General features: G+C 38.8%; 1 long non-coding RNA gene across 3 annotated transcripts in view; it reads right to left on the bottom strand.

Annotated features, from left to right (window-relative positions):
- Positions 1 to 19,476, bottom strand: part of LOC123572949 (uncharacterized) — a 58,689-nt gene that overhangs the window by 33,218 nt on the left and 5,995 nt on the right. For all 3 annotated transcript variants that reach the window (XR_012433745.1, XR_012433744.1, XR_012433743.1), the window contains exon 3: positions 15,794 to 15,944. This is a non-coding gene — a long non-coding RNA (uncharacterized lncRNA). The remainder of the gene's footprint in view (positions 1 to 15,793; positions 15,945 to 19,476) is intronic.

Consider the following 19,476-nt stretch of genomic DNA (forward strand, 5'->3'; position numbering starts at 1 on the left):
TTGGAGCTTTAAGGTTTGACTACCCTGCTAATTTCAGACTTACATGGGACCTGTAGCCCCTTTGTTTTGGCCAATTTATCCCATTTGGAATGGCTGTATTTACCAAATGCCTGTATCCCCATTATGTCTAGGAAGTAACTAAGTCGCTTTTGATTTTACAGACTCATAGGTGGAAGGAACTTGCCTTGTCTCTGATGAGACTTTGGTCTGTGGACTTCTGAGTTAATGCTGAAATGGGTTAAGACTTTGGGAAACTGTTGGGAAGAAATGTTTGGTTTTGAAATGTAGGACATGAGATTTGGGAGGGCCAGGGGTGAAATGATATGGTTTTGGCTGTGTCCCCACCCAAATCTCATCTTGAATTCCCACATGTTGTAAGAGGGACCCAGTGGGAGGTAACTGAATCATGGGAGCAGGTCTTTCCTGTGCTGTTCTCATGATAGTGAGTAAGTCTCACAAGATCTGATGGTTACTATAAGGGGGAGTTTCTCTGCACAAGCTCTCTTCTCTTGCCTTCTACCATGTGAGATGTGCCTTTCACCTTCTACCATGTTTGTGAGGCATCACCAGCCACATGGAACTGCAAGTCCATTAAACCATTTTCTTTTTTTGGTAAATTTCCCAGTCTTGGGTATGCATTTATCAGCAGTGTGAAAATGGATGAATACACAGGGATTAGGATGTGGATATCTTTTGGGGGAACATTGTTCAGCCTGTGGAGATGAAGGAAAGATACGATGTCTGGAGCTGTGGCAGCCAACTCTCATGGAGTACAAGCCTGAGGATGCCTGAACAGAAAGAAAAAAATACAGCTGGGTTCTCAATAATGTGGTTATGCTCCTGACATAGCCAAACCTGGAACTATCCACCCTGGGCTTACTTTTAAGTGAGAGAAGAAATCTCACTGATTTAGTTACCTTGAGTTGAGTATAGTGTTACTTGCAGCTTAATACTTCCTAAGAAATACAACTACTGATTTTCTTAAAACCTGATAAGATGATAAGGAAAGTGACAATCAGCTAAAGGTAAATGGGTCAATCTTGCCACTGTTCTTATAAAATATTACCTGTTTCACAAAATTGACCTTTTAATTATACTCGCTTTTGTAATGTTCTATAATCTAATTGTTTTTCTGCACATGTATAATTTCTCTAACAAAACAGGGAGCTTGATGAGAACAGGGATGCTGAATCTTTGACTCTTACCTGCTGCACACTGCTGGGACAAGAAAAACATTCATTAAATCACCAGCTACTTGATCAATTAATTATACTTGTATTATCTGTGGACTTCAAATGCAAATAATAATGTAATTTCCTAGAAGAATTAATAACTAAATTGTGTTTATATTTCATATACCAATGTTTTTTATAGTGTCTATACTGCACCAGTACTATGCCAGGGAAATAGCATTTCTCATTCATTCTCTATCTCTCACACAGACACACACACACATACACTTCTCATTTTTTGTATCATTCTTCCAAAATATTATCTCCAGCTTACAAATGAAGAACTTGAGCACTTATTTGCTAAATCACTCACTCAGGATCACAAAGACAATAAGAACCAGAGCCTTCATACCCATATCCATCTGATTCTAAATTCTAGTAGCTAATTCTCAGACATACTACACTGTCTCTATGACATGATACAAGATTTATCTTAGAAAGATTTGGGAAAAAATGATTTAGCAAAAGGAAGTGAAAATAAGTTTTAAAAATACCAGTTGAGTGGATCACCTGACCCCTCACTTAAAGACTAGATTGAAAAGACAGGTGGGGAAGACACTGTGGGAAGAACAGAGGAAATCAGAAGACAAGAGAAGAAATAGGAAGGACGTCTCAAACCCTTAGAGACAGACCTGCTCCTTTAAAATACGAGCCATGGGAATTATAACCACCCACTTGAATGAAAATTACCAGTTTCCATCTACAACATTTGTAGCTGCACACCAACATCTCAGAACTCAATCACCAACATTTCAGAAGTAAACCTGGATTTGCCACTTAAAGTCACCATAGGAATGTTAGTTGCCTAAGAGCAAGCAGGACAGTCATAAGTTCTGCCAAACTTTCATCCAGTGCCGGGGAGGATTAGCACCAGTGATAAAGTTTAAAGAGATGGCAGGAGTCAAGAATAAAGCTGTGTATTGATTTCATCATAAGTCCAAAATACTGACTGCATATAAAAATATGAATATAGTTACATATTTATAAATATTATATTTTACATGTAATTACATAATTGTTTACAGTATATGTTTATATATCTCTTAACTGATTAATGGATAAAAAGCAATCTGCAGGATAATACATAAACTATAAATACTACTATGTTTCAAAATTCATAACTACCTTTTTATCTTGATTTTCCTTATCCTATTTGGAAATTTTCAATAATTTACAAACATCAATAAAATTCAACAACCTACTTCCCATTGCAAATACTATTTTTCTTTCACATTTTTTCTCCACCTAATTTTTAAACACTAGTAGTAACTAACAGCACATCATTAATGACTCCAACATTCCAAAAACACTAGACAGGATGGAAATTATCTATAAAAAAAATCTAATGAACTTATGGCTAGAGATTCTGACTTTTAGCAGCTTCTCAGTGATGAAGGTAAGTAAACCCTTTCATTCATGAGTCAACATGCTTAAGCATTTGTTCCAGAAAAGTATTGCCCAGGAAAATAAGGCTATAACCAATAACTAATTTGATTGTTTGTATACATTCCTGTAAGCATGTTTGTCTGGACAAAGAGTTTGTTTAAATGGAGAAGCAGTTCTCTTACTGAGACAAAAGATAGCTAACCTAGTAACCAGCTCATTAACCAAACAGCAGTTTACTTACCAAGACTCACTTCAAAACTCATGCTTTGTTGCACCCAACAATCCAAACTATATGATGCCATTAACTTTGTCCAATTCTCAATCAGTTCTTTGTGTTGAAAGAACCTTTTTTTTTTTTTTTGAGACAGAGTCTTGCTCTGTCTCCCCGGCTGAAGTGCAGTGGCACTATCTCGGCTCACTGCAACCTCCGCTTCCTGGGTTCAAGCAATTCTCTGCCTCAGCCTCCTGAGTAGCTGGGATTACAGGCACCTGCCACCATGCTCTGCTAATTTTTGTACTTTTAGCAGAGACGGAGTTTCACCATCTTGGCCAGGCTGGTCTTGAACTCCTGACCTCGTGAGCCACCCTCGTTGGTCTCCCAAAGTGCTGGGACTACAGGCATGAGCCATCACCTTGGCTGAAAGACCCATCTTAAATCACTTGACCCCAAACATCAAAGTCCTTCCAATAACCTCCTGACCTCCCCTCTGGCACACTCCTAAGACTGTCAAAGTGGTATCCACCTTTACTGCAGGGGATCCTATAAACTTAGCTTTGCTTGACTAGTAGGTTTTCTGATAGTTTTTTGGGGAGTTCACAGTCGACACCTCTACCTGTCTGTGAGTTAAATTTGTTTCCTTAAATACGATTCATTTAACCTTCAAATTCTGGTCTGGACTATGAGGAAGGCAATTGTAGGTGAGAATTCACAAATGGCTGCTTGCTCTCATCCAACATTGTCCTTTTCAGCTTCCTGGAGGCCACTCTAGGAATTCCCACTTCTACTTGTCTTCGAAAAGTGGCTCTTCCCTTCTTTGGAGAAAGCAGTTACTAGGACATTATAAAATTGCCCCACCAGGTAGCTATTCCAAGAGTTTTGTTTATTTTGTACTGCTGCCTCGCATAGTCTCTGTATTTCTGTTGTCTGAAAAATGCATCTAAGACCTCAATTCTGAAAGTAACAGGAGAGAAGTAAGGTACTAAGTGCCTTCCTCTTGGAACTTAGTTATAAAACAGAAAAACTAAGCCTGTAACCTCTAATGCATCATCCACCACCAGTCTATAAAAAGAAGACTACAAATTTGAAAGTGGGCTTGGGGAGCCTAAAGAGTTGCTAGCCTAGTAAGGACATTTTTTGCATCTTCTTCCCTGTCCCATCTGATTTTATCATTTGTTTATATTGGGACCCATAACTGGAAATACATTTTACATTGAGACTGAGTGCACAAATACATATATGTGTGTTTTGATGTGTGTGTGCGTGTGTGTGTAAACTGAAAGTTTCATAAACTAATACCTATCCTTGCTATGTGTGATGCACTCTGATATTTTGTATAACGACCCATTGTATTCTATTTTATCATTTTTAAAACATAGTTGTCAACTACTAAATGAATTTAACAAACAATGAACCACAACCTCAAGTTGAAAAACGCTGTCAGAGATATGCCTATAGAAATTGGGACATCTAATCAAATGGGAGTCAGCTTCTTAGTCTGGGCTGGGTGTCTTCAATCAGCTATGCCTTCAGAATCTCCACCCAGAGAAGTCACGTGACCAAAGTGAGTCAGGCTAAGTAGACTTCAATACTTGCTAACCAGTCACAACCCACAGAATGAAAACTACTAACAAAACCCAGGTGCATTCCTAGACTTTGTCTGGATTGCTAATTCTCCGATAAGATTGGAAGAAATAAGAGCCAGTAAACCTTTGCCTGGCAGTTAATCCTTGTGACACAGTTTTTCACAATGTTCTCTTCTTTCCTTTCTCTAGAGGTTGGTGGTTCTAAGTCCCAGGATGTGAAAATAAATAGGAAATTTGTTCAAGTCTCCTGGTAACTGGAGAAAAATTGGCTCTCTCAACTCCTAGTTGAGGACAGTAACAGTGAATGTTCTCTTGGGAAGAAAAAATTTTTACTTGGAGAGAAGTGACTCCATTCCAAGGCCTGGATACACACTGTGTGGCAGGCTTTGTCTGAGTATGTACATGTGTGTGAATGCAAATACCTTTTATCATTATCTCCCAGAAAAGAAAGATCTTTCTCCATATCTTCTGAAAAAAATCACAATATAGACAATTTTTTAAGATTCCAAAAGTCCTAATAATGAGGGTTGAGCAATATGGCAAACACATTCTTTAACTTCTATTGAGAAAAACAGCAGTATATGTGAAATTAGAAACATAATTTCTATAATTCCAGCAATATATACAGCTGATTTTCCGTCTCTTCAGACACAAAGACTCTTAGCCCATTTCCTAGTCTGCTGTAGATCCTCCCACTAAAACAGAGTGCTGTACTTAGACATGAAAAGAAGTTGTAAAACCTCCCTTTTAAAAATTCAAATAGATCCCCAGTTCATGCTGAATGACGTGAGGCAGAAAGCAGGGAAGGGTAAGAGAAATGGAGAGTATAATGTTCCTAAGTGCAGCAAAACTGACCTTGCCCAAGCAAAAGCAATGGTTCCAGAATCAAGTTAATGGTGGCAAAAGAAGTTACCCAAAGAGCGTGGACTACAAAAAACCTGAAGGCACATCTGCACACAATTGGCTCATAAACCACCACATGGTCTAAGCCATGAAAGCAAGCGAGACTGGACTGCCCCTCCCTGTGTCTCTATGATATCGTCCGTTCACAAGCTTCATGGTTCCTTTGTTCCCTCAAGGCCATCAATCGCATTTCCTTCAGTCTTGGGACCTGTGGGTGCTGGGGACAGGAGAGAGCACAGTGTAACCCTCCTTGGATGAATGCCTCCAGAAGTGGTTGTTTCGTGCCCTCCCCAGCAATGCCTTTTTCTGACTGATAGTGACTGGGAGGGGGATTGATGACAAGCACAAAAATAGAACTGGGCAGAAAGGAACACAGAGCTCCATGATGGCTCTCATAAAGCTGCCTGAAAAAAATTCTATCCAGTAACCACTTCCACCCATGCCAATGGAATTAAAGTCTCTGCAGAAGGAAATAATTTTTTAAAACATAACTAATATGTTTCTTTTTTAACCTTACGAAAACACAGCAAAAAAAGTCAAGAAAAAGATAATGCAAATTTTCCCATCTTACAGATAAAGAAACGAACCCACTGAGGTGGAGATTTGCTTAATATTACTCATATAGTAAGTGGCAGAGCCAAGACTCAAGTCAATGACAGCTCCAAGGTGCATGTTCTTTCTTCGAACTTGTCAGCTGAGGAAGAGGTAGGTAGGATCTTGGGGAGGAATAACGAGTTGGTGTGTGATGAGGCATTTGGCAACAGCCCTGTCCTGAAGGCCCAGAAGCCATCTCTACACCCTTTCCTGTGCTGAGGCTCTAATAGTCAACATAACGTTTCATTTCTAGACACTAGTAAGTTTTATTACCTCTGTGTTACATTTTATTAAATAATATTTGCTTTATAAATTTTATTTGGGATGATGTAATTTATTAAATTATTTGAGGATGAGCTTATGTAATCCTAAAGATCTGTATGTTTTTCATTTTTAGAAAGAATGAGCAGTCTGTTTGATTGTGTCCTCTCTCTCTCGGGCCATTTAAATGAATTTTAAAGAGATGCTTTAAAACATTCAAACACACGCATTCCACATTATTCTTACGGTTTTCCCACTGCAGAAAATTCTGATATCAGAGCCCATCAAGGTCCTGGACACTCCATTTCCTGCCAATGGAATGAGAGCCCTCCCTCATGAGGGAAAATTGTGTGTGCTTTACACAATCTTCCCCTTTGGGGCTACTAGGTTTTAATCTATTTACTTGCTTAAGAAACATGGAGCTGAGAGTATGCCACTTACTGGGCTGTGTGGTGGGTGTTAGGGACACACTGGTCTCTGCGCTCAAAGAGCTCACAGACCAGTAGAGGAGGTCAGGATATAGCCAGGGACTGACAGTAGAAGACAGCAGATGGTTCAGAGCACACACGCTGGAAAGCAACAGACTTGTATGTGGATCTTGGTTTGGGGCTCCTGGCTCTGTGACCCTGGGCCAGATTACTTGATTTTGGTAAATCCATATTCTCATTTGTAGAAATAGGTAATAGTAAGACCTACCAGGTAGGTTTCTTGTGAGAATTAAACAAGCAAATACATATGACAAACTAAGTGTCATCTAGAACATGGTAAGAACTCAGTAAATATTAGTAACTATTAGTATTACATGCTATGGAAACACAGAGGGGCATTTGACTCATCCTTGACAGAGGAGGATGATTAGGAAATGTTTCCCAAAAAATGGAGCTCTAGAGCAAGAATAGGCAGCAGAGTGAGATGCGATTCTCAACCAGGGGGTCAGTTTTTGTCCTCCCAGGGAACACTTAGTAATGTCTGGAGACATTTTTGGTTGTCAAGACTCAGGGGTGGGTGCTGTGTATCTCGTGGGTAGAGGCCAGGGATGCTGCCAACATCCTGCAGCGCACAGGACAGCCCCACAACTAAGGACCGTTCAGACAGAAACATCAATAATGCCGAGGCTGAGAAGCCCTGGTTTAGAGCATGAATTCTATAGTCAAAATGCCTGGATTTTAATTCTGGCTCTGTCACTTATCAGCTGTGTGACTTCAGGGGCATTACTGAATTTTTCTGTGCTTCACTTAGCTCATTTGTAAATGAAATAAGAAAATGAATTAAATAAGTTAATATTGATAAATTGAACAAAGTATTACAATATATTTAAATCCTATATCTAATGAATCCTAAAGGATCTTTTTTCAGAACTAATGGCTATTAAAACCTACTCTTTTGTGCTCTAGATAGCTTCTAGGAAGGTCACTCTTAGTTCCATGGAGTTCTTTGGACTATATGACTTTAGCCAAGTCTCAGCCTGGTTTACTATGGCTCGGTTCGTCCATGCAATTTTAAATGCATGCATAAGACATGCAACAGAAAAGCACGGCCCCCTCTGCGACGCTGCTGGTGACAGGACCAGACGGGCAGGGAAGAACCCAAGCCAGGAAGGACTCCTGCTCACATTCTCTTCCACAGCTTCTGCCTTTACTGTTTTATGGTTTCTCCTTTCTATTCAAGACATATCTCCCACACCCTCAAAGCAATTCTCTGTTATTTTCTCAAGCTATTATGATAAAGCTTTATAGCTTCTTACTGCTTAAGGGCATTTTACAATAATCATCTATGCTTGAATGGTTTTTGAAGGACAGATGAGAAGTCAGATATTTCCCAGGAATCTATACTTCTCTAACAAAAAGGATATTCAGGGCCAGGCGCAGTGGCTCACGCCTATAATCCCAGCACTTTGGAGCCAGAGGTGGGCGGATTACCTGAGGTCAAGAGTTCGAGACCAGCCTGGCCAACATGGTGAAACGCCATCTCTACTAAAATACAAAAATTGGCCGGGTGTGGTGGCAGGCGCCTGTAATCCCAGCTACTCAGAAAGCTGAGGCAGGAGAATCACTTGAACCCAGGAGGCAGGGGTTGCAGTGAGCCGAGATTGCACCACTGCACTCCAGGCTAGGCAACAGAGCGAGACTCCATCTCAATAATAATAATAATAATAATAATAATAATAATAATAATAAGCCAGGCATGGTGGTGGGTGCCTGTAATTCCAGCTACTCTGGAGGCTGAGGCAGGAGAATCGCTTAAACCCAGGAGGCAGAGATTGCAGTGAGCTGAGATCACACCATTGCACTCCAGCCTGGGCAACAGGGCAAGACTCAGTCTCAAAAAGGAAAACAAAACAAAACAAAAAAAAACCAAGGATATGCAAAATTGCTATATCTCACTATTGCGTCTTGAAAATTTCCAATGCAAGCTTTGAACTTCTTTATGGTTTATCTCTTAACCACCTGGGTCATCCGTGTATTTATACAAACAGCTGCACTTGAGCCATTCACTGAAAAGAAAAGCTAAAATCACCAACCTCTATAACAAACGAGTTTAGAATGGAGAGTGCTCTAAGCAGGAGATATTTTTTCTCTATTTCTCCTCCACTCTCTTTTTCCACATTCCTTGTGATAATCAATCTGTTCTTCGGGCTGTTTGCTTTCAGAAATTTTGTTTGCACTCCTCTCTAAATGTTTCAAACTGAGAAAATAATCCAGGGAGGGGCTTGAAATTCAAATTCCCTCAGCAGCACTATCACCTCTCTCCGCAGAGATTCGTTGTTTGGGGGCTTCTTCTAAAGCATCCCACCATATTAGTCCTCATTTGTTTCTGTCTTTAGGCCAGAGAAACTCCGGGGTATCAACACCATCCTGAAGGGTCAACCAACTCAAGAATATATATTCAGCATTTTCAAAATGGGATGAAAGGAAGGGACCAGCTCCACAATACATCTGAGTTCTATATTTATTTTCTTTGAACAGCCAATCCAAGGAGGAATATCAAGGTCACCGACCAAAATACCCTCTCTCTTGCCCACAGCATTTTCTAAAAAGTTGAGGTCAGTGAACCCACTGTCTATTAAAATGTATGACAAGGGATAGGTTGCTCTTTTCTGTCCACTATTTTTATGAAATAAGTTGTGAAACTGGAATTGATTTGGGGCAAACTTATACAGTTTTGTGGTTCAGCTTCTTCACTCAGAGCTGATTTATAAAATAAGTTTAAAATATCTTATTATAAAACAGCATCCTGTGAAAATATATTCCATGATTCTATGAAATGGGATTGTTTGGATGGGATGAGAAGAAAGAGTATTTATTTCCAGGTCAAAATTCAGCCAAGACAATTAATTCCCTATTTTCTTTTTAAACACTTGGGAGCTTTTCATAAGTAGCACTGGGTTAACTTGGTTTTCATCTGTAAAATGCTGCCCTTTCTGTTTTCGTATCTTCTCTGTCTCTTTCTCCTCCTCCTTTATGAGGACCATTAAAAGACCCACATTTCTCTTGCTTCTTTGCTTCCTATTTGGGAGGGATGCTGTCTCTGAGGTTAACTAATTTATTTATTGTATTTTCATAAGGTTACTAATGTTGACTTTTAGTACAATTAAAGGGTTCCTATCAAAATTTGAAATCTACTATGCCCCATAAAAAAGAGATTAATCATTATATACACAAAAAGGGTGGGGAAGAATCAAGAAAAGGTTTATTAGTGGCCCAAAGTCCTAGAGCAGAGGTCCTGGGCAAAATCTGGCATGAAGCCTGTGTTTATACAGTCTTTGGGCTAAGAATGTTTTTACATTTTCAAAGAGTTGTGAGGAAAAAGAAAAAACAGACAAGAATATGCAATAGAGACAGTATGTGGTCTGCATAGCTTATTATTTACTATTTGGCTCTAACAGAAAACGTTCGCTGACTGTTCCCCTATACTGTCTTTCCTTTCCTGGCTTGATATATCACTGATCAGATTCATCTTCAGCTTATCAAACTGAGCTTACATTTCCTACTTACTCTATCTTTTTGGTCAAAAACACATTAACATTATTCCTCTGATTTTTTTTTATAGCAACAGGCTTATTAAAAATTGTTTTGTTTTGTTTCATTTGACATGGGGGTCTCGCTATGTTGTCCAGGCTGGGTTTCAATTCCTGGGCTCAAGTAATCCTCTCACCTCAGCCTCTCAAGTAACTGGGACTACAGGTGCAGGCCACCATATTTGGTGGTGAATTTGTTTATTTATTTATTGCAGTAGGTAATTTTCTGATGTCATTCATGCACTCATATTTATTGAGTTCCTACAATATGCCAAGCACTGAGACATTTCTTAAGGTAAAATAAAGTGGTTACCAATAGAGTTACCAAATCCAGCACCTTAAGATACATTTCAAACAGATAACAAACTCATTTAAGTGTCTTTTTAAAAAATCTCTCTTATAGTAAATATGTGCTCTTGTTATTTTATAACTCAACAGCTTTGTTTGGTTCCTTTTTGTCTCCAGGACAAAATACAAATTAGTCAGCCTGACTGGCTATTAGAGCATTCCACAACTGTCTTTTTAATTTCTCCTCTCACTACTTCTCCACCTGGACTTAATACAAGATGAACTGGGCTATTCATTATTATCCAGACATAAGTTGTTCTTTCCAAAATTCATTCTGTCAAACATGTCAACCTCTCATCCTGGAAACATTTCAGATATTTTTACTAAGAATAAAAAGAGTTGGTAGAAAAGCTGTTAGGAAGGCATAGCTGCCACCTGAGGCAAACCATTCATATATACACCTTATCTAACATAGTGACAGTTTCATCCTTGCATATTAAACAATAGTCATCCTAGAACAGTGAACAAGGCTAATGTGCCAAGCCTGGTGCTATGAATGAAGCATAGTCCTTGTCCTCAGAAGACACCAAAGTTTAAAACCAAACATGGTAATTTAACTTTGGATCTCTCCATCCTCCTGTCCTCTTCATTCCCTCATTCACTCATCCATTCATTTAGTAAACTTTCTTGGGCATGCACAGTTCATCAGGCTCAGTCTCAGTTCCTCGGCATATAAACCAACAATTACAGTACAAGTGCAATGACGGAAGAGTGCAAAGCACTCTGGGAGTGTGGAGGAGTGGCACATAATCAGGCAGAGCCGAGGGAGCAAGGGGTTTCCTGGAGGAAGGGACTCCGGAGTTTGGTTCCTAAAACTTTGAAGGAAATAGTCAGGCAAAGCATCACAAGGAAGCATCCAGACTAAATTTCTCTCCTAGGTTACTTCACCTATAGCTGCAAATATAATTGCTTTTCTGGAAGCACCACGCTTGCTCAGGAATGAGGGAAAATGTTATAGAAGGAATTAAGGTTATATTTCTTGATTTTCTTTTCACTGGACTACATGGCTTAACAACAGAGAATAATGTATCTTGCCCTATTGTATTTTTAGTTTTTTGCTGTAAGTAGTAAGTCCAAGTAAAATACGTAGCAATGGGATTATGGGATTCCTAAATTCATCCCCAGGATATTGCTAAATTGAGAACTAGTCATTTCAAGAAAGAAGAAAACATTGCAACTGTAAATAGACAGATAAAATGCAAGCTAATAAATTTCTTTAAACTTTTCCTTTGTGCTATTAGCGTCATATGATATATCTCATATAATTGGAGACAGGCTATAGCTAAAAGTGTGGACTTTACAAAAAAGAAATTCCTAGGTTCAAACCCCAGCTCTGACAGCTTTTAGCTGTGTGAACTAGGCAAGTTATAATGGCTGAATAGTAGCCATCATATAAAAATACCAAATGTTCTTACTAATTTCTTTTTTTTTTTGAGACACTTAGGTTGTTTCTCAATGGAGAGTATTAGTAATAAGACAAAAATCAATATTATCATACTAAAATCTTTGTTCCCCTCTCTGACAGAATAAATTTTTTTAAATGGAATTTCTAGGTTAGAATTTATATCTGTTAATAGTTTAATACCTCTAGGCCAGTTTCTTCATACATAAAATGAGATGGATGATGATACCCACTTCACTGGATTATTGTAAGAACTAAATAAATTAATAAGAGGGAAACTGCTTAAACAAGTGTTTGAAGCAGACTTTCTGTCCACTTTAAATCAATGACTAGTAGCTTCCTCCAGGGGGATTTTGCCAAGTTCCACAGCAAGTCATGTTTTTCAGGTCCTGGAATACTGCCAGTATGGAAGAACAGGAATGGAATGTAGTCGGAGGATCACATCCAGGTCACTTTCGGGATTCCACATAGCTCCTTGGTGAATTTATACTGTAGTTATACTTCTCTTTATAACAGACATTTGCACAACCTAAGAGCTAAAGGAGTAGGGAAAATACAGCATCAAATCCACTTACCCCACACCATGTCCCATTCAAACGTTCACAATCATCTTTGCCAGTTTCTTTACTTAGTCCTTATCAGATAGTACCCATGAGGTTTCTTCTATCTTATCGAGCCAGTGACTGTACTGAATAACTCACCTCTTTTCATGTGTGAGCATTACTTATGCCCCAATTTCATTTTTACCTTCCTCTAAGCATAGATTCTTTATCTTTCTAATTCTGATATTATAAGCATTGAAATAATACATCTAATTTCTCTGGGAAATTATGAACAAATGAATAGGAGATATGACAATCCTGAGATAAAGTTGGTCCTGCTTATTTTGGGGGATATTTTCTCATTGTTGTATCGGGGAAGATAATTCATCATTTGAGTGTGAACAATAGGGTCATACAGCTGTTATCTAAAATGCCACAGGATTTATCTAGCATCACTTGTAAAAACAGAAATCTATATGGCCAGCTCTGCAGTACGAAACACATCACACTGGATGTTCTACCCAATGATGGTAAGATCCCATAGGGGAAATTAAATGCCATGAAATGGCCTTAATCATGGGAATTAAGAAAATTGTTTTTCACAAACTACATAGCAGAATCAAAACTATGGTAGGAAGGAGAGAGAATAGCATCTAAAAGGCATAGGATGAGGTCAGAGATCTGAATGCACTTTATGGGTGTGGTGGTTAATTTTATGTGTCAACTTGACTGGGCTAAGGGATGCCCAGGTAGCTGCTGAAACATTATTTCTGGGTGTGCCTGTGAGAGTATCTCTAGAAGAGATTAGCATTCTGAATTGTTAGACTAAGTAAAGAAACTTAGTCTCCAATCCAATGAGGGCTCAAATAGAACATAAGGCAGAGAAAGACCAATTTTCCTCTTTCCAGTCTTCATGAACTGAGACATTCATCTCCTCCTGCCCTTGGACATTGAAGTTCCTGGTTCTCACGCCTTTGTGCCTTTGGATTCCAGGACTTACACCAGTCCCCCATCACACCCCCTACCCTGGTTCAATTACAACAGAATTGCCTTGTGACAAAGTCACTGGGGGCGGAGGAGTATAAAGTCAGTGTTTGTGTGTATGCCATCTTTGTCATATGTGTCTCTTACACAGAGAATTGAAGTGATTGTGGAAATATGCCCCTGAAATAACAAGAAAGATCACAGGATGCTACACAGGCAAGAGTAGCAAATTCAGGAATACTGTAAATACCAGGATTCTTCTATACATGTACAGATGGCCCTTGACTTACTTTTTTTTGATTTTATGATGTTACAGAAGTGAAACGCATTCAGAAGAAACCATACTTCAAGTACCCATACAAACACTGTTTTTCATTTTCAGTACAGTATTCAACAAATTGCGTGAGATATTTGTTACCTTACTAAAAACAGTATTTGAGAGATGATTTTGCCCAACTAATCATTTATATCATAGGCTAGTATAAATGTTCTGAGCACATTTAAAGTAGGGCAGGCTAGGTGTATTAAATCCATTTTCCTCTTACGATATTTTCAACTTATGATGGGTTTATCAGGATGTAACCTCACTTTAAGTCAAAAAGCAGCTGTATAGCTTTATATCCTGCTTTTCTCTTCAAATATTTTATATAGGAATTCCCACATATTATTAAACATTCTTTGAATATGTGGTTTATAATGGCTGAATAGTAGCCATCATATAAAAATACCAAATGTTCGTAATCATTTCCTTTTATGAGACACTTAGACTGTTTCCTACTGGGAAGTATTAATTTTAAGACTATGATAAATATTGTCATATCAAAATCATTTTGTGCATCTCTGACAGGACAAATTTTTAAAAAATGGAATTGCTAGGTTATAATGTGTACTATTTAAATTATTTAATTCTAACAACAAACTCTATTTCAAAAACTAGATACTAGAAAAAACACAACTGACTCTAGATAAGTCTAAAATGTATCTGGCAGAAGCAGACGTGTTAGACAGAAATAGATTAGCCAAAAAAGTTTACAATGCCATGGGGTAGCAGTTAATGTGATTTGCAGAGGAAAAGAAGAGTGTAGGCCATTCTGGTGAGTCAATTAATTGTAAACAGATTTAAAAAGCTTCTGCTGCCTTCAGGTCTATAACCCTATCAAGTCATTTAGGCTTTCTAAACCTCAATTTGCTCATTTTGAAAACTGGAGACATTTCCCATGTTCATGCACCAGAATACTTAATATTATAAGCTTGAATGTTCTCCCTAAATTGGTATGTAGATCTGCTGTCAACCCAATCACATGCCAGACCAGCATTTTTATAGAAAAAGAATAGAAAAGGGATCATAGAAAAGCTGATTTTAACATTTATATGAAAAGACAAAGGACCTAGAATAGTCAAAACAATTTTGAGAAAGAGCAATGTTGGAGAACTCACACTACCTCACCTCAAGACTTATTACAAAGCTTTGGTAATCAAGACAGTGTAGTATTGACAAGAAGATAGACAAACAGGTCAATGAGCTAGAATTGAGAGGCCGGAAATAGATCCATACTTATAAAGCAAATTGTTTATGATAAAGGAACCAAAGCAATTTAAAGCAAAGAAAATACCTTTTAACAAATGGTACCGAACAATTGGCTATCCATAAAAAAATTTTTTTTTAAACTTAGACTCCTATCTGCACTTAAACTCTATTTCACACCACACACAAGAACTAATGTTAAATGGCGGAAAGATCTGTGGATAGGAGTTTGAGAACCTTGAAAGATAGTCTATAGGAATAAGCATCTGCCCTCAGGCATTAGACCCTCACTTACCCTTAAATGTATCAGGATAACTTAGCCTAGGCTAGGACCTGGCCTTCAGTCCTTCCACTCTATTTATTAAAACATTTAAAGAGAAACCTAAATTAAAAATCAAAAATAATAGTGCAATTTAAAACTACCTCAAAAGATCCAAAAATCTTTAAGATATACCATTTGAAACAAAAGTGTTAAAAGAGATAGAACAAGAATTTTATGTAAACATGATAAATATACTTAAAGAGATGTAACAAGCTATTAGTAATAATAAGAATAAAAAATCATTAAAAATGAAAATATACGAGGTATAATAACTGAAAAACTACACCAAAGATGGGATAAAGAAAGGAAGGAATAGCTAAAGAATAAATTTGTGAATTAGAAAATCAGACAAAGAGGCAATCTCTCAGCAATCAGAAGAATAAAGAGATAGAAGATATACAAGTAAGCATATTCCTCCCTGTTCCCATTATGTAGTATCAACCCTCTCCCCTCAAGAAAAGCAAGTTACTTACCCCAACATTACTATAACTCCCTTCTGATCCACTGGCATGAGGAGTCCAAGGTGGCCAGGTGGTAGACCCAGCTTCAAATTCAGTAGAATCCTCACTTCGCTGGTGGAGACATAGTCCTTACTGGGAACGATGTTCTCTAACCTAACAGAGCCTAAGGTTAGAAGATAGGAAGAACAAATTTCACAAATAGGTCACTGGGGATGATCATGTAGGGATCACTCCTATTTCCTTGGTTACCAGACCTGTGTTTTCTAGCCATTAAGGACAGAGCACCATATATCAGTCCTTATTTCAATGCATATACCCCCAAACTGAGGACCATGCTCTAACCTTCAGATTGTGTTCTCGGATAGGGCCACTTAACTGAGCCTTTAAGTCCACTGCATCATTCAGCTAGCCAGCTGCTTCTGGGTGATGGGATATATGGTGGAACCAGTGAATCCTGTAATCATTGCTCTATGTCCTTTGCAGCAAAATTGGTCCCTTATCTGAGGAAATGTTGTGAGAACCCATATTGATAGATCAGGCATGCTGAAGTGTTGATTCATATTTGGTGTAGATGTAACCTCTGGTAAGGACAAATTGCTGCTGTTTTCCTCAACTGAGGGGTTAGCATCAGTCTCTGAGGCTGACATTCAGCACTGGCTAGATAAGCTCTTTGTGAACTGAATCCCATTCTGTTAGGTGTTTGCATACTTCTATTCCTGCCACCATTGAATGCCAACTTGCACTGGTACTGCAATAACCAGGAAGAAATGTTGGCTGACATCCACAGGTTTACTCATCTTGTCCACCTGATGGTTGAGATCCCCTTCTGCAAAAGAGGCTTGCTGAGCATCACCACAAGACAGACAGATCTGCATACTGATGCCCACCATGTATAGGGCCCACATATCTCTTTCCCCTGCTTCCTTGTCCTCACTCTTCCCATTCTGGTCCTTTCAGGCCCTGAACAAACTAGCCAAATCATTCACCACTACCTATTTCTACCTAAGGTCACTTTTCCTTCCATACAAAGTGGACAATCAAGTGTGCTGCTCAAAGTTCTGCCCAAAGCTCTCTACAGAGATTTTATACAAGTGATAAAGAAGATTATGGGAGCTAGCCCAAAACCCCTCCCAAGACAGTCCTGTGACCACCATTGTTCCGCTCTAAACTAATACTATTTCTTCAAAGCATTCATTAGTAGTGGAATCTCCAAAAAGAAAAGAGCCCATAGCAGCTTAAAGGGAAGTGAAAACAGGGCGAACTGGGAAGGCAGAATGTTATTGAGCATTCAGACATTGAGAGAATAACTCCTCCCCCAAACAAAAATGAGACCTTCATAAAGCATCAATTTAGTGTTTGATTAAATACAAGTTTGTTCCGTTTGTAATGATTTCATGTGCATTTGTGTCATCTCTCTAAGCAGTGTTTCCATCCCTTTGGAGTCAGGAAGTATATCTTACGCCTCCCTGTATCCAGCTTTCTCCGTTCCCATCACAGGGCTAGGATCACAGCAGCTACTTACCTTAGTTTTAAATAGTGTGGAATTGACTGATCCTCACTTAGGCAGTCCAGGGCTCTCACTCTCAGTTCTGTCACGATTGTGCTGCCTTGACTATTGATGCCCATGCTTCCTCCTATAAACCACCCTTCCAGGTTTTCAAATCCCTACTCATGAACCTTTCTACCTTTTATTTCAATACTGAGTAGCCATCCTCAACCAAGGTCATTTTAATTCCAAGGTCTATGTCCACCACGGGGGTGCCCATCTCTGGATGGCAACTCCAGTCTTGTTTGCTTGTCTCTCTCACACCATTTCTGTTTACTGACTGTTGAAGGAAGAGGCTGCGAGAGCTCCCTATCCCCACATACCCTGATAACAGAAATGAGTTATTCCACTGGCTGGCAAAATACTAAATCTTCCCTTCATGGATCCAAAACTGGGCTTAGTTACTCCTCTACTGTGCCCTCCACTGTTCTGATTCCACCATTGAGGACCTCCTGGAGAAATCTGGAATCCCTGACTCTGATGTGAAGTTCACAGACTACTTGTCAATAACCCCCAGGGCATGGTTTCTATGGACCTAAGTTTGTGTCAGTCTGAAGATCAAGCTTGTCCCCAGAATGTCTCTCTTGTGTCCCCCCTTTGGGTCTTACTGAGGTTAATGAGCAGTCTAGTTCTGCTATTTACTAGTTGAGTGATCTTCAGTGAGTTAATCTCTCTGGGATTTTCTTTCCTGAGCTGGCATAGGAAAAGACTCATTTGCATTTCACAGGGTTATAATAAGAACTAAGTGATATAAGAAGTATATGTCGCTCGGCACAGTGTCTGCTATTTGGTTAATTAATAGTTATTAATTAATTAATTCATAAGTATTGTTATTATAATAAGCATTGTTATTATAATTCTAGTAACATTGTTATTTACTCCATTTCATACTATAATACCTTCACCACCCATACAGACAGACCATTTTTCTAGCTTTGCAATTGTCTCTCTGACACCCATCTCTTTTCTACTCTTCCTACTCCTACATACAGTTGCTTAGTGGAGTTGATTTGTTATCATATTTTTTTCAATGAAATTATACTACACACTCTGGCAAGTTTTGAAATGCCCCTCCATCTTTTTCCCTTGTCTTGCACACCATCCCCTTCACTATTCACTTTGTGATTAACAAAATATTGCAAACAAACTTAGAGCATATGACAATGATGTCACCTCTCTAAATGACCAGAAAGTATACATCCATTCACACTAACATGTCTATTTTTTCTGACTCACAGGGCTGTGTTTTAATGACAGGTTCATATCCCAAAATTGGGGTAACACCAAAAACACAACCTAATAAGCTATGCCACACAGTGCATTAGGAATAGGCTAATAGATGTTGCCAAGAAGAAACAAGAAGAGAAATGCTCTCTGCCTCTCGATATGCACTAAACAAAAAGCCAAGGTACTTTGCATTTTTCAGTAGAAAGGTCATAAGAATGGGTTAGCCCGGGTATGGTATGACAATGGTAGTTCCTGCCAAAGGAGATAGTCAAAGAAGCAATGTTAATTTCAATATCAATTACACATTGATATTAAATAAATGCAAGGTGCTAAACTACTGTGCCACCTCGCACCACTTGTGGTTCAGAAATTATCTTCATGGCTCTGGTCATGTCATGCCCCTCCTCAAGAACCTTCAACTGCCCCCCACTGCCCACAGGACTGATGCCAAATTCCTCAGTTTTCCTAGGCCCTCCACAAGCATGCCTGGGCCCTCTCACCAGGTGCACGTTCTTACAGTCTTCTCTGTTTCATCTACTTCGTTGAAATCCCACCATCTTCCAAGGCTCTGCTTCAACATCAGACTCTCCATTCCCACCTTTGTGGTGGAATACCCATGTCTTCTTCAGTCAGAGCTAATTTCTCTGTCCCATGCATTTCTATAACACTTTTGTTTGTTCCTCTCTTGTAGAACTTATTCTATTTCTCCCTGATTTCAAATGTTTAGATATGCAGCTTTGGTTAAGCCACCAATTCTCACTGAGCATAGTGCGTGTCCATGAGAAATGAACTCAGTAATGCTGTTGACTGTCTTCAAAATGGATTTCAAAAACTAGCAAGCACAATACGAGTGTAAAATAGAATCATGACTCAATTTTTACCCTATGAATAAATGGACATTTTCAGTGATTCCACAGATGAT

The sequence above is a fragment of the Macaca fascicularis genome, chromosome 4, assembly GCF_037993035.2.
Source record: "Macaca fascicularis isolate 582-1 chromosome 4, T2T-MFA8v1.1".
Classification (NCBI taxonomy): Eukaryota; Metazoa; Chordata; class Mammalia; order Primates; family Cercopithecidae; genus Macaca; species Macaca fascicularis.